The following is a 15,126-nucleotide window of genomic DNA, read 5'->3' on the forward strand; positions in this document are numbered from 1 at the left end:
GCCCAACAGGAGAAAGTACTTCCCATGTTAAAAGACATTTATTACCTTGTTTTGCTGTCATGGGAGTTCCAGAAAAAAATTAAAACTGATAATGAGCCAGGATACTGTAATAAAGCATTTCAAAAATTCTTAAATCATTGGAAAATTACACATACAACAGGAATCCCCTATAATTCCCAAGGACAGACCATAATTGAAAAAAACTAATAAAACACTCAAAGCTCAATTGGTGAAACAAAAAAAGGAAAAAGAAAGTAAGGAGTATAAAACTCCCCAGATGCAACTTAATCTAGCACTCTATACTATACATTTTTTTAACATTTATAGAAATCAGACCACTACTTCTGCAGAACAACATTTTACTGGGAAAAAAGAACCAGCCCACATGAAGGAAAACTGATTTAGTGAAAAGACAACAAAAATAAAACATGGGAAATAGGAAAGGTGATAATATGGGGGAGAGGTTTTGCTTGTATTTCCCCAGGAAAAAAACCAGCTTCCAGTTTAGGTACCTACAATTTACTGAAGAAGTTGTCATCCACCAAGGAAGTGGAACCGCTGACCTGGGCCCAACTAAAGAAGCTGACACAGTTAACTAAAAAAAGCCAGAGGAATATAAGGCTAACACAAACTCCAGAGACTATGCTGCTTGCAGCTTTGATGATTGTATCAATGGTGGTAAGTCTCCATGTGACTGTAGGAGCAGCTGCAGCTAATTATACTTACTGGGCCTATGTGCCTTTCCCACCCTTAATTCAGGCAGTCACTTGGATGGATAATCCTATTGAAGTATATGTTAATAATAATGCATGGGTACCAGGCCCCACAGATGACCATGGCCCTGCCCAACCTGAAGAAGAAGGAATGATGATAAACCTTTCCATTGGGTATTATTATCCTCCTAATAGCCTGCAGAAAGCATCAGGATGCTTAATGCCTACAACGCAAATTTGGTTGGTAAAAGTACCTACTGTCAGTGTCACCAGTAGATTTACTTATCGTGTTATAAGCAGAATGTCACTTGGGTCACAGATAAGTAATTTACAGTACTCTTCTTATCAAAGATCATTAAAATTTAGGCCTGAGGGGAAGCCTTGCCCCAAGGAAATTCCCAAAGAATCAAAAGACCCAAAAGTCTTAGTTTGGGAAGAATGTGTGGCTGATACTGTGGTGGTATTACAAAACAATGAATTTGGAACTATTATAGACTGGGCCCCTTGAGGCTAATTATATAATAATCATATGGGCCAGACTCACTCATGCTCACAGGCTCCATCTGTCTGGCCCACTAATTCGGCCTATGATAGTGATTTAACTGGAATGCTGGACCAGGTTTAGAGAAAGTTAGAATCACCCTATCCATGGAGATGGGGTGAAAAGAAAATTTCATCACCTCGACCAAAGTTAGTTAGTCATGTTACTCATCCTAAACATCCAGAATTATGAAAGCTTACTGTGGCCTTGCACCACATTAGAATTTGTTCTGAAAATCAAGCTGAGGGAACAAGAAATCATAAGCCATATTATACTATTAACCTAAATTCCAATCTGATAATTCCTTTGCAAGGTTGTGTAAAACCCCCTTATATGCTAGTTGTAGGAAACATAGTTATTAAACCAGATTCTCAAACTATAACCTGTGAAAATTGTAGATTTTTTACCTGCATTGAGTCAACTTTTGATTGGCAGCACCCTATTCTGCTGGTGAGGGCAAGAGAGGGCATGTGGATCACTGTGTCCATGGACCGACTGTGGGAGGCTTTCCCATCTGTCCATATTTTAACAGAAGTATTATAAGAAGTTCTAACTAGATCCAAAAGATTCATTTTTGCATTGATTGCAGTGATTATGGGTCTTATTGCAGTTACAACTACTCCTGCGGCTGCTGGAATTGCTTTACATTCCTCTGTTCAAACTGCCAAATATGTAAATAATTGGCAAAAGAATTTCTCAAAATTGTGGAATTCTCAAAACCAAATAGATCAAAAATTAGCATACCAAATTAATGATCTTAGACAAACTGTCATTTGGATGGGAGATAGGCTCATGAGCATGGGATATCTTTTTCAGTTACAGTGTGACTGAAATACTTCAGGTTTTTGTATTACACCCCGAGCCTATAATGAGTCTGAGACATGTTTAGATGCCATCTACAAGGAAGAGAAGATAATCTTACTTTAGATATTTCAAAATTAAAAGAACAAATTTTTGAGGCATGAAAAGCCCATTTAAATCTGGTGCCAGGAAATGAGCCAATCATGAAAGCTGCTGATGGCCTCACAAATCTTAACCCCGTCACTTGGATTAAAACTATCAGAAGTTCCACTATTGCAAATTTTGTATTAATCCTTCTGTGTCTGTTTTGTCTGTTGTTAGTCTACAGGTGTATGCAGCAGCTCTGGAGAGACGGCGACCAGTGAGAACAGGCTATAATGACGATGGCAGTTTTGTCAAAAAGAAAAGGGTAATATGTAGAGAAAAGAGAAATCAGACTGTGATTGTGTCTGTGTAGAAAGGGAAGACATAAGAAACTCCATGTTGACCTGTACCCCGAACAATTGCTTTGCCCTGAGATGCTGTTAATCTGTAATGTTACCCCAACCACTGTGCCCCAAGCTTGAGCTCACAAAAACATGTGTTGCATGGAATCAAGTTTTAAGAGATCTGGGGCTGTCCAGGATGTGCCTCATTAACAAAATGTTTACAAGTAGTATGCTTGGTAAAGTCATCATCATTCTCCATTTTGATAAACCCGGGGCACAATGCACTGCAGAAAGCCACAAGGACTTCTGTCCTGGAAAGCCGGATATTGTCCAAGGTTTCTCCACATGTGATAGTCTGAAATATGGCCTCGTGGGATGGAAAAGACCTGACCCTTCCCCAGCCCAACACCCATGAATGGTCTGTGCTGAGGAGGATTAGTAAAAGAGGAAAGCTTCTTGCAATTGAGATAGAGGAAGGCCACTGTCTCCTGCCTGACCCTGGGAACTGAATGTCTCGGTATAAAACCCAACTGTACATTTGTCCAATTCTGAGATAGGAGAAAAACCACCCTATGGCAGGAGGTGAGACATGTTGGCAGCAATGCTGCTTTGTTATTCTTTACTCTACTGAGATGTTTGGGTGGAGAGAAACATAAATCTGGCCTACGTGCACATCCAGGCATAGTACCTTTTCTTGAACTTATTTGTGACACAGAATCCTTTGCGCACATGGTTTCTTGCTGACCTTCTCCCTATTGTCACCCTGCTCTCCTACCACATTCCTGTTGCTGAGACAGGGAAAATAGTAATCAATAAAAACTGAGGGAACTCAGTGACCTGTGCTGGAGCAGGTCCTCTGTATGCTGAGTGTCGCTCCCCTCGGCCCACTTTTCTTTGTCTATCCTTTGTCTCTGTGTCTTATTTCTTTTCTCAGTCTCTCATCTCACCTGATGAGATATACCCACAGGTATGGAGGGGCAGGCCACCCCTTCACTCTAGTCATCAAAAAAGTCTGATTTCAGGTCAGATTCATAAACATCTTGCTTAAACCAGGGGCTGCCCTTCTTTCTTCCTTCAATAAAAAACTGAGTAGAAAAATCACTCTGAGAGCAGAGAGTTGATCCTGAGGGAGGTGCTTGTAGCAGCCCAGGGGTTGGGGGAGGCCTGGGGACTCATCCGGGCTGGATAAGGCAAGAGCAATGAAGAAAAGGGACAGGGCACAAAAAGGGAGTGGCCCGGAAGAGCTGATAGGGCCCAAATAAAAAGGAAAGAGGGAGGTGGCAGCAGGGCAGTGGACCAGGTTCTCTAGCTCTCACAGATCTCTGTCCACCAAAGCCTGGAGACTTGTGCCTGAGACCCTGGGGAATGTAGGGCTTGGATGTGGGGCTGTTAGTTCATAAGGCCCTGCGCTGCCTTAGGTGCAATGGGCTGCCCCACCCCACCCCAGGGGCACAGAATCAGGCCAGTGAGAAGTGCTAGGGAGGAAGAGTGGGTGGTGAGTGTCCATCCATAATGCAAAGACAAGGGACAGGTCAGAAGAAAGCAACCTTGGTATGATGCCAAGGGAATGTTGCTATTTGGAAATTATACAGTTCTGTCTCATCTCCTTACTCGTCAGAGCCTTATGGGACCATAAGGAGTGGGCTTTACAGGAGAGAATGAAGCAGAATGGGGTCTGGGTCAGAGTCCCTCTCTTCCAGTCGACCCCAAATCTCTTCCATGGAGGACAGAAGTCAAGCCAGGGCCCATCAGGTTTTCCAGCACTTTTCTGTGAATCCAGAAGAGGCCTAATCATCCTCACTCAAAGAAATTATTCAATTTCAAGTTCTGAGGCTCAACAGGAGCCTCTAGAGGGAAGACTCTGGGAAAGGTCCAAAGAAAAGATTCTGGCATATGTAGCCCCCCAAAAACACAAGGCCTCCCCATTTACTCTCTTCTTTTCTTTCATTCAAATATTTTTACTGAGTTTCTAGAATATTCCACGTGCTATGCCGGGTGCTACTGAGGAAGAAAAAGTAAAGGCAAGGAAGCTGCAAAATGAAATCAGCAGAGAACATTTGTCTCCACATTGTGGTCCCGGCCAGAAAAATAACTGTGCAGGAGGAAATGTGCAGAGTGATCTTCATAATCCATATGGGGAACATGAGTTGCCCCATGTCCTCACATCAGCAGGACCAAGAACAGAAACCATATGATCTTTTCAATAGATGTTGAAAAAGCTCTCAATAAAACTCAACATCTCCTTATGATAAAACTCTCCACAAACTGGGTATAGATAATAACACCTCAAAATAATAAAGGCTGTTTTTGACAAACCCACAGCCAACATCATACTGAATGGGGAAAAATGGAAAGCCTTTTATCTGAGATCTGGAACAAGACTAAGATGCCCACTTTAACCATTTTTTAACATAATACTGGAAGTCCTGGCCAGAGCAATAAGGCAAGAGAAAGAAATAAAAGGCATCCAAATTGGAAAGCAAGAAGCCAAATTAGCGTTGTATGCAGAAGACATGATCTCATATTTAGAAAAGCCTAAAGACCTTAACAAAAAGTCTATTTTCCTAAAAATTTAGGGTACAAAGACAACATACAAAATTAGTGGCATTTGTGTATGCCAAAAGCAAACAATCTTAAAGGCTGTTAAAGAAATGAAGAAATTATTCCCATTTTCAATAGCTACAAAGAATATAAAATACCTTTCCTGGTATGTTAAACATCCTATCCTTTACCACAAGCTTGTTCATCCTAAGCTTTATCACAAGCTTGTTCTACCTGCAGCCCTTGGGCCACATGCAGCCCAAGAGCTCTTTGAGTGCGTAAATGGTTCCAGGGCAGAGTCCTACCTGATGCGGGGGCTACATTTGTAAGGCACTAGTCTAACTGCCCCATGGAAAGGTAGTTTAGCAAAGGGAGTGGCAATCTTAGGGTAAGAGGATGTTTAAACACATCAGTTAATAGATTCAGATTAATTAGGTGATGAGGATAATAGGAGAAAATGGTTGATGTCAACTCAGTCACCACACAATTCTTTTTACTTTCCTCCCTCAATTATCTCTTCAGCATTTTATTTTTCTTCTTCATCTTTAGTACTTGGTATTTTCCAGAAGCTCTTTTGGAATCAGTCAGTCTTTTAGAATCCTCCAAAAGTCAATTCTTAAAAATGCGTTTCTGTGTTTCTGAGGTGTCCAGGATTTCTCCTTTTCCTATGAGTCCTGTTATTCTTTTGGTGGACATTTTTTTTTCTTTTGTAATTTGTGGCTGTTACAAAAACAAAAGCTTTATATGTCTGACTTTTGCCTTTCTACCAAAATGGCTGGACAGTACCAGAGATAATTTAAGTTTGTAGTGACGGAAAAGAGGAAGGTTTAATCTAAATAAATTGTTCATTTACAGGACAATGATTGTGGATGGACTAAAGTGTGGTCTGTCCATACAGTAGAACACTGCACAGTAATAAAAACGAAGAAACTACCTATGCACACAACAACGTAGATAATTCTCAAAATTACCAATCAGAACAAAAGAAACCAGACACAAAGACAGCATCCTGTATGCTTCCATTTATATGACATTCCAGAAAATAGCCTAAAAAGACCAATTGGGCTGGGCATGGTGGCTCATGCCTATAATCCTAGCACTTTTGGAGGCCAAAGCAGGAAGATCACTTGAGGTCAGGAGTTCAAGACCAGCTGAACAAGACGGTAAAACCCCATTTCTAACAAAAATACAAAATTAGCCGGGTGTGGTGGTACACCCCTGTAACTGCAGCTACTTGGGAGGCTGAGGCAGGAGAATCATCTGAACACAAGATAATCACTGGAACTCAGGAAGCAGAGTTTACAGTGAGCTGAGATCATACACTGCCCTCCAGCCTAAGTGACAGAGCCAGACTACATCTCAAAATAAATAAATAAATAAAGGCCGCATGCAGTGACTCATACCTGTAGTCCCAGCACTTTGGAAGGCCAAGGCGGGTGGATCACAAGGTCAGGAGTTTGAGATCAGCCTGGCCAATATGGTGAAACCTCATCTCTACTAAAAATCCAAAACTAGCCTGGCATGGTGGGGGGCGCTTGTAGTCCCAGCTACCTGGGAGGCTGAGGCAGGAGAATCGCTGGATCCCAGGAGCTAGAGGTTGCCATGAGCCAAGGTCACACCACTGCACTCAAGCTAGGGTGGCAGAGCAACACTCTGTCTCAAAAAAGAAAAAAAAAAGACCAGCTGTTTCCACAAACTAGAGATAGGGTGACAAACCACAAAGGACACAGGAAACCGACTAGGAGTCGTGAAAATGGGTTATGTCTCTCATGAGTGAAAACACAAGTTAAAACTCATCAAACGGGCAGGGCTTGGTGGCTCATGCCTATAATCTCAGCAATTTGGGAGGCAGAGGCAGTCACATCACCTGAGTTCAGGAGTTGGAGAGCAGCCTGGCCAATATGGGGAAACCCGGTCTTTTCTTTTTTTTTTCTTTTTTGAGATGAAGTCTCTCTCTGTTGCCCAGGCCAGAGTGCAGTGGCATGATCTTGGCTCACCACAACCTCTGCTCCCTAGGTTGAAGTGATTCTTCTGCCTCAGGCTCCCAAATAGCTGAGAATACAGGCACCCACCAACACACCCAGCTAGTGTTTGTATTTTTAGTAGAAACAGGGTTTCACTATGTTGGTCAGGCTGGTCTAGAACTTCTGACCTCGTGATCTACCCATCTCAGCCTCCCAAAGTGCTGGGATTACAGGCATGAGCCACCGTGCCCAGCTGAAACCCCATCTTAAATAAAAATTTGAAAAAACCAACAAATGAAAAAAAAAGCTCATCAAAATGTACACTTGAAATGTGTATTATTTTCTATCAATAGATTATAGGAAAATATGATTTATTTTTTAACTAAATTAATCAATGTACATCTATCTCAAAACTAACATCTTGTTCCTGAAAAAACATTGAAGGAAGTCATATGAAGGATGGCACTCATGTACATTTTATCAGCACCCAATGTAATGTCTTTTATTTAGAGACAAATGTATGAAGACTATCTTTAAAACATGCATAGCAATAATGTAATAAACTCAAGAAAGTGGCTACCTCTGTGCAGGAAGAGACAGGGCTTCAGCAACAGGGGAGGGTTACCCAGGAAGAGTCATCTGTAGCTATAAATTTATAAGAGGTTTAAAAAATTTTTTAAAAAAATGAATATTGTAAGTGTAATAATGAGTGTGAGTATCTGTGTATTTTTGATATTAGTCAGTATACTGTAATGTGGCTTTGTGTTTCTGTTTTTGTTTTGAAGACAAGCTCTCATTCCACTCTATTGCCCAGGCTGGAGTGCAGGAGCACAGTCATGGTTCACTGCAGGCTCAACCTCCTGGACTCAAGTGATTCTCCCTGCTCAGCCTCCAGAGGAGCTGGGGCTACAGGTGTGCCAAAAGAAGCCCAGCTGTTTTTTTATTTTATTTTATTTTATTTGAGATGGGTCTTGCTTTGTTGCCAAGCTGCTCTTGAAATCCTCGGCTCCAGCAATCTTCCCACCTCAACCTATGAAAGTGTTGGGATTACAGGTGTGAGCCAACACAGCTGGCTTCTGTGTATTTTTCTTTCTTTCTTTCTTCTTTTGAGGCAGAGTCTCACTCTGTCACCCAGGCTGTAGTGCAGTGGCACAATCTCGGCTCACAGCAACCTCCACATCCTGGGTTCAAGTGATTCTCCTGCCTCAGCCTCCTGAGTATCTGTGATTTGCCAGGCATTTGTCTGTCATTTGCCACCATGCCTGGCTAATATTTGTATTTTTAGTAGAGACGGGGTTTCACCATGTTGACCTGCTGGTCTCAAACCCCTGACCAGGTGATCTGCCTGCCACAACCTCCCAAAGTGCTGACATTACAGGCATAAGGCACCGCACCAGACCTGCTTTTGTGTTTTATTTACAGTGTAAACAAAAATGACAGTGGCGACACATGAGAGATTAGGACAGAGTGACAGGGAATGTGGAGAACTCTTTAGAGAAGTTTGCTATGAGGAAAAAGATAAGGAATAACAGATAGAGAAGAATATAGAGATAAGCAAACTTTCTGTTTCCTTTCCTTTTGTTTCTTTCCCTAACAGAAGATTGGGGAGAGGCTGTTTATAAATTGCTAAAAATGATCTATCTGAGAAAATGAAATTGCAGAGATGGGATTGATGTGAAGAGACAACATTGAGAAGCTAAAGAGCAGCTTTGGTGTGTGCAAGAATGCTTATGACCTTATGGTTGGTAATTGAAACAAATCAGAAGAACATTGACATAGAAAAAGTGGCAAAGGGTTCAGCTGTGGACGATCCATTGTGTGGAATACTGTATAGAAGTAAATATGAATAAGGATGAATCTTTAAGACCTACACCTAAGTGAATAAAAGCAAGATGATCATCAATACCACAGGAAGACACCATTTCCATAAGGAAATAATCAGATGTCTCTATGTGCCCATAGAATTGTGTAACAAATCTTCCCAAAAATATCTGGAAGGTGCTCTAAACTGAGCCCTCCAGATAGAAGCCTGGGAGAAAAAGAAATGTCAGGGGAGATGCTTGCTCTATCACCTGTGCTGTTAGAAGGTTTACACTGAGGCTGGGTGTGGTGGCTCACTCCTGTACTCCCAGCACTTTGGGAGGCTGAGGCAGGTTGATCACGAGGTCAGGAGATCGAGACCATCCTGGCTAACATCGTGAAATCCCATCTCTACTAAAAATACAAAAAAAAATTTAGCAGGGCCTTGTGGTGGGCGTCTGTAGTCCTAGCTACTTGGGAGTCTGAGGCAGGAGAATGGTGTGAACCTGGGAGGTGGAGGTTGCAGGGAGCCAAGATCATGCCACTGCACTCCAGCCTGGGTGACTGAGCAAGACTCCATCTCAAAAAAAAAACAAAACAAAAAAAGCCAAACAAGGTTTACACTGAGAATGCTGTACTGCATTACTTGAGAAAAACAAGTGTAAAATACAAATGAAGTTTGAGAAATAAAAAGAAAATGCTAAGCCCACTAGCCAACTGAAAGGACTCCCTCTTGGCCAAGGGGGCCCCAGAGAAACCTTAAATATGAGGTGCTCATCATAAGGGCACAGGAGGTAAAAAAGACTTGCTCCATTGCTGATTTCAGCCAACCACCTGAGGCTGTAGCCAGACTCCCCTCCTTTTTGTGATCTAGCCACAATAGCTAAGCAGCATTAATGCTAAAATACAGGTCATAAGACTCACTGAGCAGACTATGTGTGGCAAAAAGATAGCAACCCACAAACAGGACCTTAGGCCCTGCCAGGCAAGAGTGAAGTCCCACGTCCCTTCATGGAAAGATTCAACTATGTTCTGACTGCAACACCATTTTCCTTTTTCTCCAGCAGCTCAACCAGCACCAGCCTCTAGATAAGCCAGATGGAAACAACTGCAGCTCACCAGCCACCAGATGCAGACCAGCAGACCCCTTCTCCACAAGCCAGGACTGCAACTGTGATTGGACAGGGGACTCATTTCAGTAACTTTCTCCTGATGAAGGACTCCGAACCATGGACTACTTCTGGCCAATTGACAGAGGCTGCCCACTGAGTGGAAAAGGGAAAGGGAATTCTCGACAAAATGTAGCTTTTTCCCCACAAGATACAACTGTGCAATTCTAATTCAAGATATGACCAAGAAACATATTTGGGGTTAAAATCTTTTGACTTCTTTTCTTATCTGTCATGCGATGCCATGCCAGAGTCAGGCTGGAAAACAAGCCACTTTACAGAGGGTTAAATAAACCCCCACTAAGGGGACTTTGTGTTTTGTAGGAGGTGACTCCCAAGGCCCTTTAGATAGGAATTGGGGACCTTCATTCCCAACTTCACCTTTGGATGTAGGAAACCTAATTATAATGCATTTAAATGTAAAGCCTCCACTGCAAAGTGAACCTGGGAACTATGTGACAGACATGTTTGCTTACTATAAATGTATGCATTCCCCACGCTGTGAATTTTCACAGCTGCTCCAATAACCTGGTGAATATGCCCACTTGCACAGGTTCAGCATAGATTCCTGGGTCTCTTTCCCTCCCTCCAAGCGCTTGCCTCAGCTCCTGCCTGGAGGCCCATTTCCCAGCGAGCAGGTTGTAAATGTTTAGAAGAAATTACACTCTCTTTTTCTAAATCTATAGACCCCATGATTCTTAGTGGATCTCATTGTTGTTAGAAGTGAGATTCAAAGGAGACCTCCAATATCTTCCTGAGCCCTCCAGAACCAACGCATCCCTCACTGGCAAGAGACCCCTGAGCTCTTCTTGGTGTTGCCATGGGAAGGCCTCAGGTAAATCTTCTGGAATTCAGATGTCCAGCTCTTAGGTGGAAGATCTCAGAGGCTTTAATTGTTTCCAGCTGGTTCTCTGCAAACAGGCCTTTGAGGGCACCCTCTCTGTCAGTTCCAGGTTTAGGGATATAAGGGACCTTCCCTTCCCAGTTCCCTCTCAGTCCCTGTCCTGGCTCCCTAATTGGGACCTTGCAGGGAATCTCTTTGTTGGTCCTGGGTTTGAGGAGACTCTTCCAGTTCCCTCCATCTGGACCCAATAGAATATTTCTCTGAGGACCCCTGCCTAGCAGGGAGGCATTCAGGTTGGACTCCATGGCTCCATCAAGTTTGGTGAAGATGCTCACCCTCTAGTGGTGCTTACAGGGATGCCTTTGGTAGGTAAGTGCCCTTATGAGGGACCTTAGTTCCAAGGGGACAGACTCAGGCCAGTGACAGTCAGAAACCCTGGTGATTCTATGTTTAAAGACTGTGTCCTGTATTATGTGGGGGGAAATCTATAAAAAACAGATGAAGTTCATCCATGTGATGACAGCACTGCCATGACACACAGGTAGTGACCATGGCATCAGGAGGTTGACTTCTTCCATATTCAACATGTTTATATTATTGCTGGAAGCTCATGTTGGCTGCCTGACATTTGCATTTTAGTGGCTATAAACTGACTTTTAAGTGCTATGTGATCAACAAGCATTTACAGCCACCTGCCAGGCTCCATGCTCTGCTGTGGGACCACAGGGTGACAGAGACACAGTCCCTCCCCTTGAAGAAGCAATCTCTGTCTACCATGAGATTGTCAAGGAAAAAAATCATTATCAAACACAACCTAGGCACGTGGTCCAGCAGTCATGCTCCTAGGCATTTACCCAAATGAGAAATGATGTGGTGTTAGCTATACCTAAGAAGCCTTCATCTACACTGATATTTATCCTTACACTATCTGTCCCTCAGCCTACATTCTGGGCTTTTCCCCTATGATACTCACAGGAGGTGGAAACTTCAAGTGCTGGATTTGTGGGATGTTGATGAGAATCTCTGGACTGTATGATCTGGAGCCAGGGCCCTCTCATGCCCTGCAGAGGCCTTGAGTCAGAGGGAGACAGTGGAGGACTGTTCAAGGATGGGAGAGCACCAGCCCTTGAAGGTGTTCATAGACCTCTGCCTAAAGGAAAGTACACTGGATGAATGCCTGAGTTACCTCTGTGGGTGGATGCACTACAGAAGAGGTCTAGTGTACCTGTGTTGTAATAAGGTGCAGAATTACTCAATGCCAACTTCAAGTTTCAGAAATTTATTGCAAAGCATATACCCAGAGAGTGTCCAGGAGTTGGAAGTCTGGGAAAAGTCCTCTCTGAATAAAACAGGAAAGTTTGCCCATTACCTGAGCCAGATGAGCAATCTTTGCAAACTCTTTTTAGACTTCGGTTATGAGCGTGAGTTATACATGAGCAGCCAATGCCAGTTCACTCCTGATGTGGACTCTCCATTCCTCTGCCTGTCCTACCCCCAGATGCTTTATATAAGAAAGGTCAGTAACATCAAAGAGCACCCAGAGCACCTGCTCAGGTAGGAAAAGATGGTGAGCTTTCTCTGCAGACCATAACACAGACTTTTGTTGTTTTTCACAGTAAACGCTAGTGGGCATCTACTGTGTGCCAGCCACTGGTGATGTCAAAGGGAATGGGATGCTAGAATGTCAATGCATTATGCTGGTTCAGTGCTCTATATTCTGAAGTGGGTATCACAAGACCGCTCAAATAAGGGCAGAGGGATGGCCTGGGGTAGATGCTACAGAGAGAGATGTGTAGGGAGCTAGTTATTTGGGGATTCAGATCTAGTGAGGGTGTATTTGTGAATTCCTTGTCAGGAAGTGTGTATAAAGTTAATATGATGAAAACCTATTCTTCATAAAGAGGAGGGTATGAAAGAAGGGAAAGTGTGGCCAGGCATGGTGTCTCATGCCTGTAATCCCAGCACTTTTGGAGGCCAAGGCAGGGGGATCATGATGTCAGGAGTTCGAGACCAGCCTGGGCAACACAGTAAATCCCCATCTCTCTAAAAATACTAAACAAATAGATAGGCATGGTGATGGGCACCTGTAATGTCAGCTCCTTGGGAGGCTGAGGCAAGGGAAGTGGAGGTTGCAGTGAGCTGAGATTGTGCCACTGCACTCCAGCCTAGATTACAGTGTGAGACTCCATCTCAAAAACAAAAAAAAAAAAAAAAAGGGGGAAGAGGAAATGAATCAAACTTGTGCATTTCACAGTAGAAACTCTGTCCTCAGCAGCTTAGTAAAAACCAATGATCCTGTTTCTAATTCCCTGTCTGTAAAAGGTTGTTTTGAACTCCAGGAAAGGTAATTGATATGGGAAGTTCATGCTTCTGGGATGGAGGATGAGGGAGTAGGCATGAGAGTGGTACCAATCACACAAGCAAGGGTGAAAGGACTGAGCCTAAAATGGAGCTGCCCCTGAATGATCTGAGTCTTCATCAGGCAGCACCTTGCACGCAGACCATCATCTGATGATGGGAACAAACTTGTGTTTGGGTGAAACAGGCTTCCCCATTGCAGGTTACTATAACACCTGTGTTGTAGTAAGGTGCAGAATTACTCAATGCCCATTTCAAGTTTACCATTGAGATTATTTCCCACCTGCCTCCTCTAACTGGCACCACTGAGCATAACTAACTTCTTGCTCTCCCCAGGTACTTCAAGAACCTCTTGGGGGCTTTTACATTCTGTCATGCTTTCCTAACTGATCGGGACATGGAGTTTCTGTCTCAGTGCCCAAGCCTCAGTCAGCTAAAGGAGCTGCATCTGATTCATATCCTAATGTGGACCACCAATCTTGAGCCCCTTGGAACTCTGCTAGAGAAAGTTGCTGCTACTCTTGAGACCCTCGTCTTAGAAGACTGTCGGATCCAGGATCCCTGACTCAGGGTCCTCCTGCCTGCCCTGAGCTGCTTCTCCCAGCTCACCACCTTCTACTTTCATGTAAAGGAGACCTCCACGAATGCTCTGAAAGACCTGCTGTGTCACACAGGTGGGCTGAGCAAGTTGGGCCTGGAGTTGTATCCTGCCCCTCTGGAGTGTCTTGACAACAGGGGTCATATCAATTGGGAGATCCTCGCCCCATTTCGGGCTGAGCTGATGTGTACACTCGGGGAAATCAGGCAGCCCAAGAGAACCTTCTTTGGTCCCGCCCCCTGCCCTTCCTGTGGTTCATGGCCATCTGAGAAACTGGACTTCCATCTTTGCTCCTAGGGAAGGTCTGTAGTGGGATGGATAAGCTTTCTTCCAGACACGTGAGAACTAAAATCTTGTACATGGGTGTATTTTTTAAATTTTAACTTAATTTTATTTTGTATATTTTTATTTTATTGATTTATTTATTTTATTATACTTTAAGTTTTAGGGTACATGTGCACAACATGCAGGTTTGTTACATATGTATACATGTGACATGTTGGTGTGCTGACCCCATTAACTAGTCATTTAACATTAGGTATATCTCCCATTGTTATCCCTCCCCCCTCTCTCCACCCCAGAACACAACAGGCCCCAGTGTGAGACAGAGTCTCATTCTATCCCTTAGGATGAAGTGCAGTGGCACAATCTCAACTCACTGCAAGCTCTGCCTCCCGGGTTCAAGTGATTCTCCTGTCTCAGCCTCCCAAGTAGCTGGTGTTATGGGTGTGTACCCCCACACCCGGCTAAGTTTTGTATTTTTAGTAGAGACAGGGTTTCATGATGTTGGTGGAGGTTGGCCTTGAACCCCTGACCTCAAGTGATCTGACTGCCTTGGCCTTCCACAGTGCCTGGTTTACAGGTGTGAGCAGCCGGGCCTGGTCAGGCGCTTTTCAAAGGAAGCACACAGCCGTGTGTTTGAGGCACGTGCTCACTGTGAGTGGAAAGACAAAGGTGACTCAGCCAGGGGCAGGACTGAGTGAAAATGCTGATGTGGCATAAATGAGGGCTTCAGGGACTCAGACATAGAACCTGAAGTTCTAGAGTGATGCAGGAGTTACCACCACAAGGATGGTTATTTAAAAATGTCATAAATAAATGGAACCTGAATTGAAACTTTCTGTTGTCCTCCATGATTCTTCAACCTGTTTTAGATATTTACACTTCAGAAGTTTCTAGAAATCTGCCTCCTGGGTTCAAGCAATACTCTGCCTCAGCCTCCTGAGTAGCTGGGACTACAGGGACCCGCCACCACTCGTGGCTAATTTTTGTATTTTTGTAGAAAGGGAGTTTCACCAAGTTGACCAGGCCGGTCTCGAACTCCAGACGTCAGGCAAACCACCCGCCTCAGCCTCCCAAAATGCTCTGA

The 15,126-nt window shown here is 43.7% G+C and overlaps 1 pseudogene; it reads left to right on the top strand.

Moving 5' to 3' along the window:
• The first annotated feature begins 4,471 nt into the window (after positions 1-4,471).
• On the top strand, positions 4,472-14,054 carry LOC129008088 (PRAME family member 17-like; annotated as a pseudogene).
• The last annotated feature ends 1,072 nt before the right edge of the window (positions 14,055-15,126 follow it).

The sequence above is a fragment of the Pongo pygmaeus genome, chromosome 1 (assembly GCF_028885625.2).
Source record: "Pongo pygmaeus isolate AG05252 chromosome 1, NHGRI_mPonPyg2-v2.0_pri, whole genome shotgun sequence".
NCBI classification, from domain to species: Eukaryota; Metazoa; Chordata; class Mammalia; order Primates; family Hominidae; genus Pongo; species Pongo pygmaeus.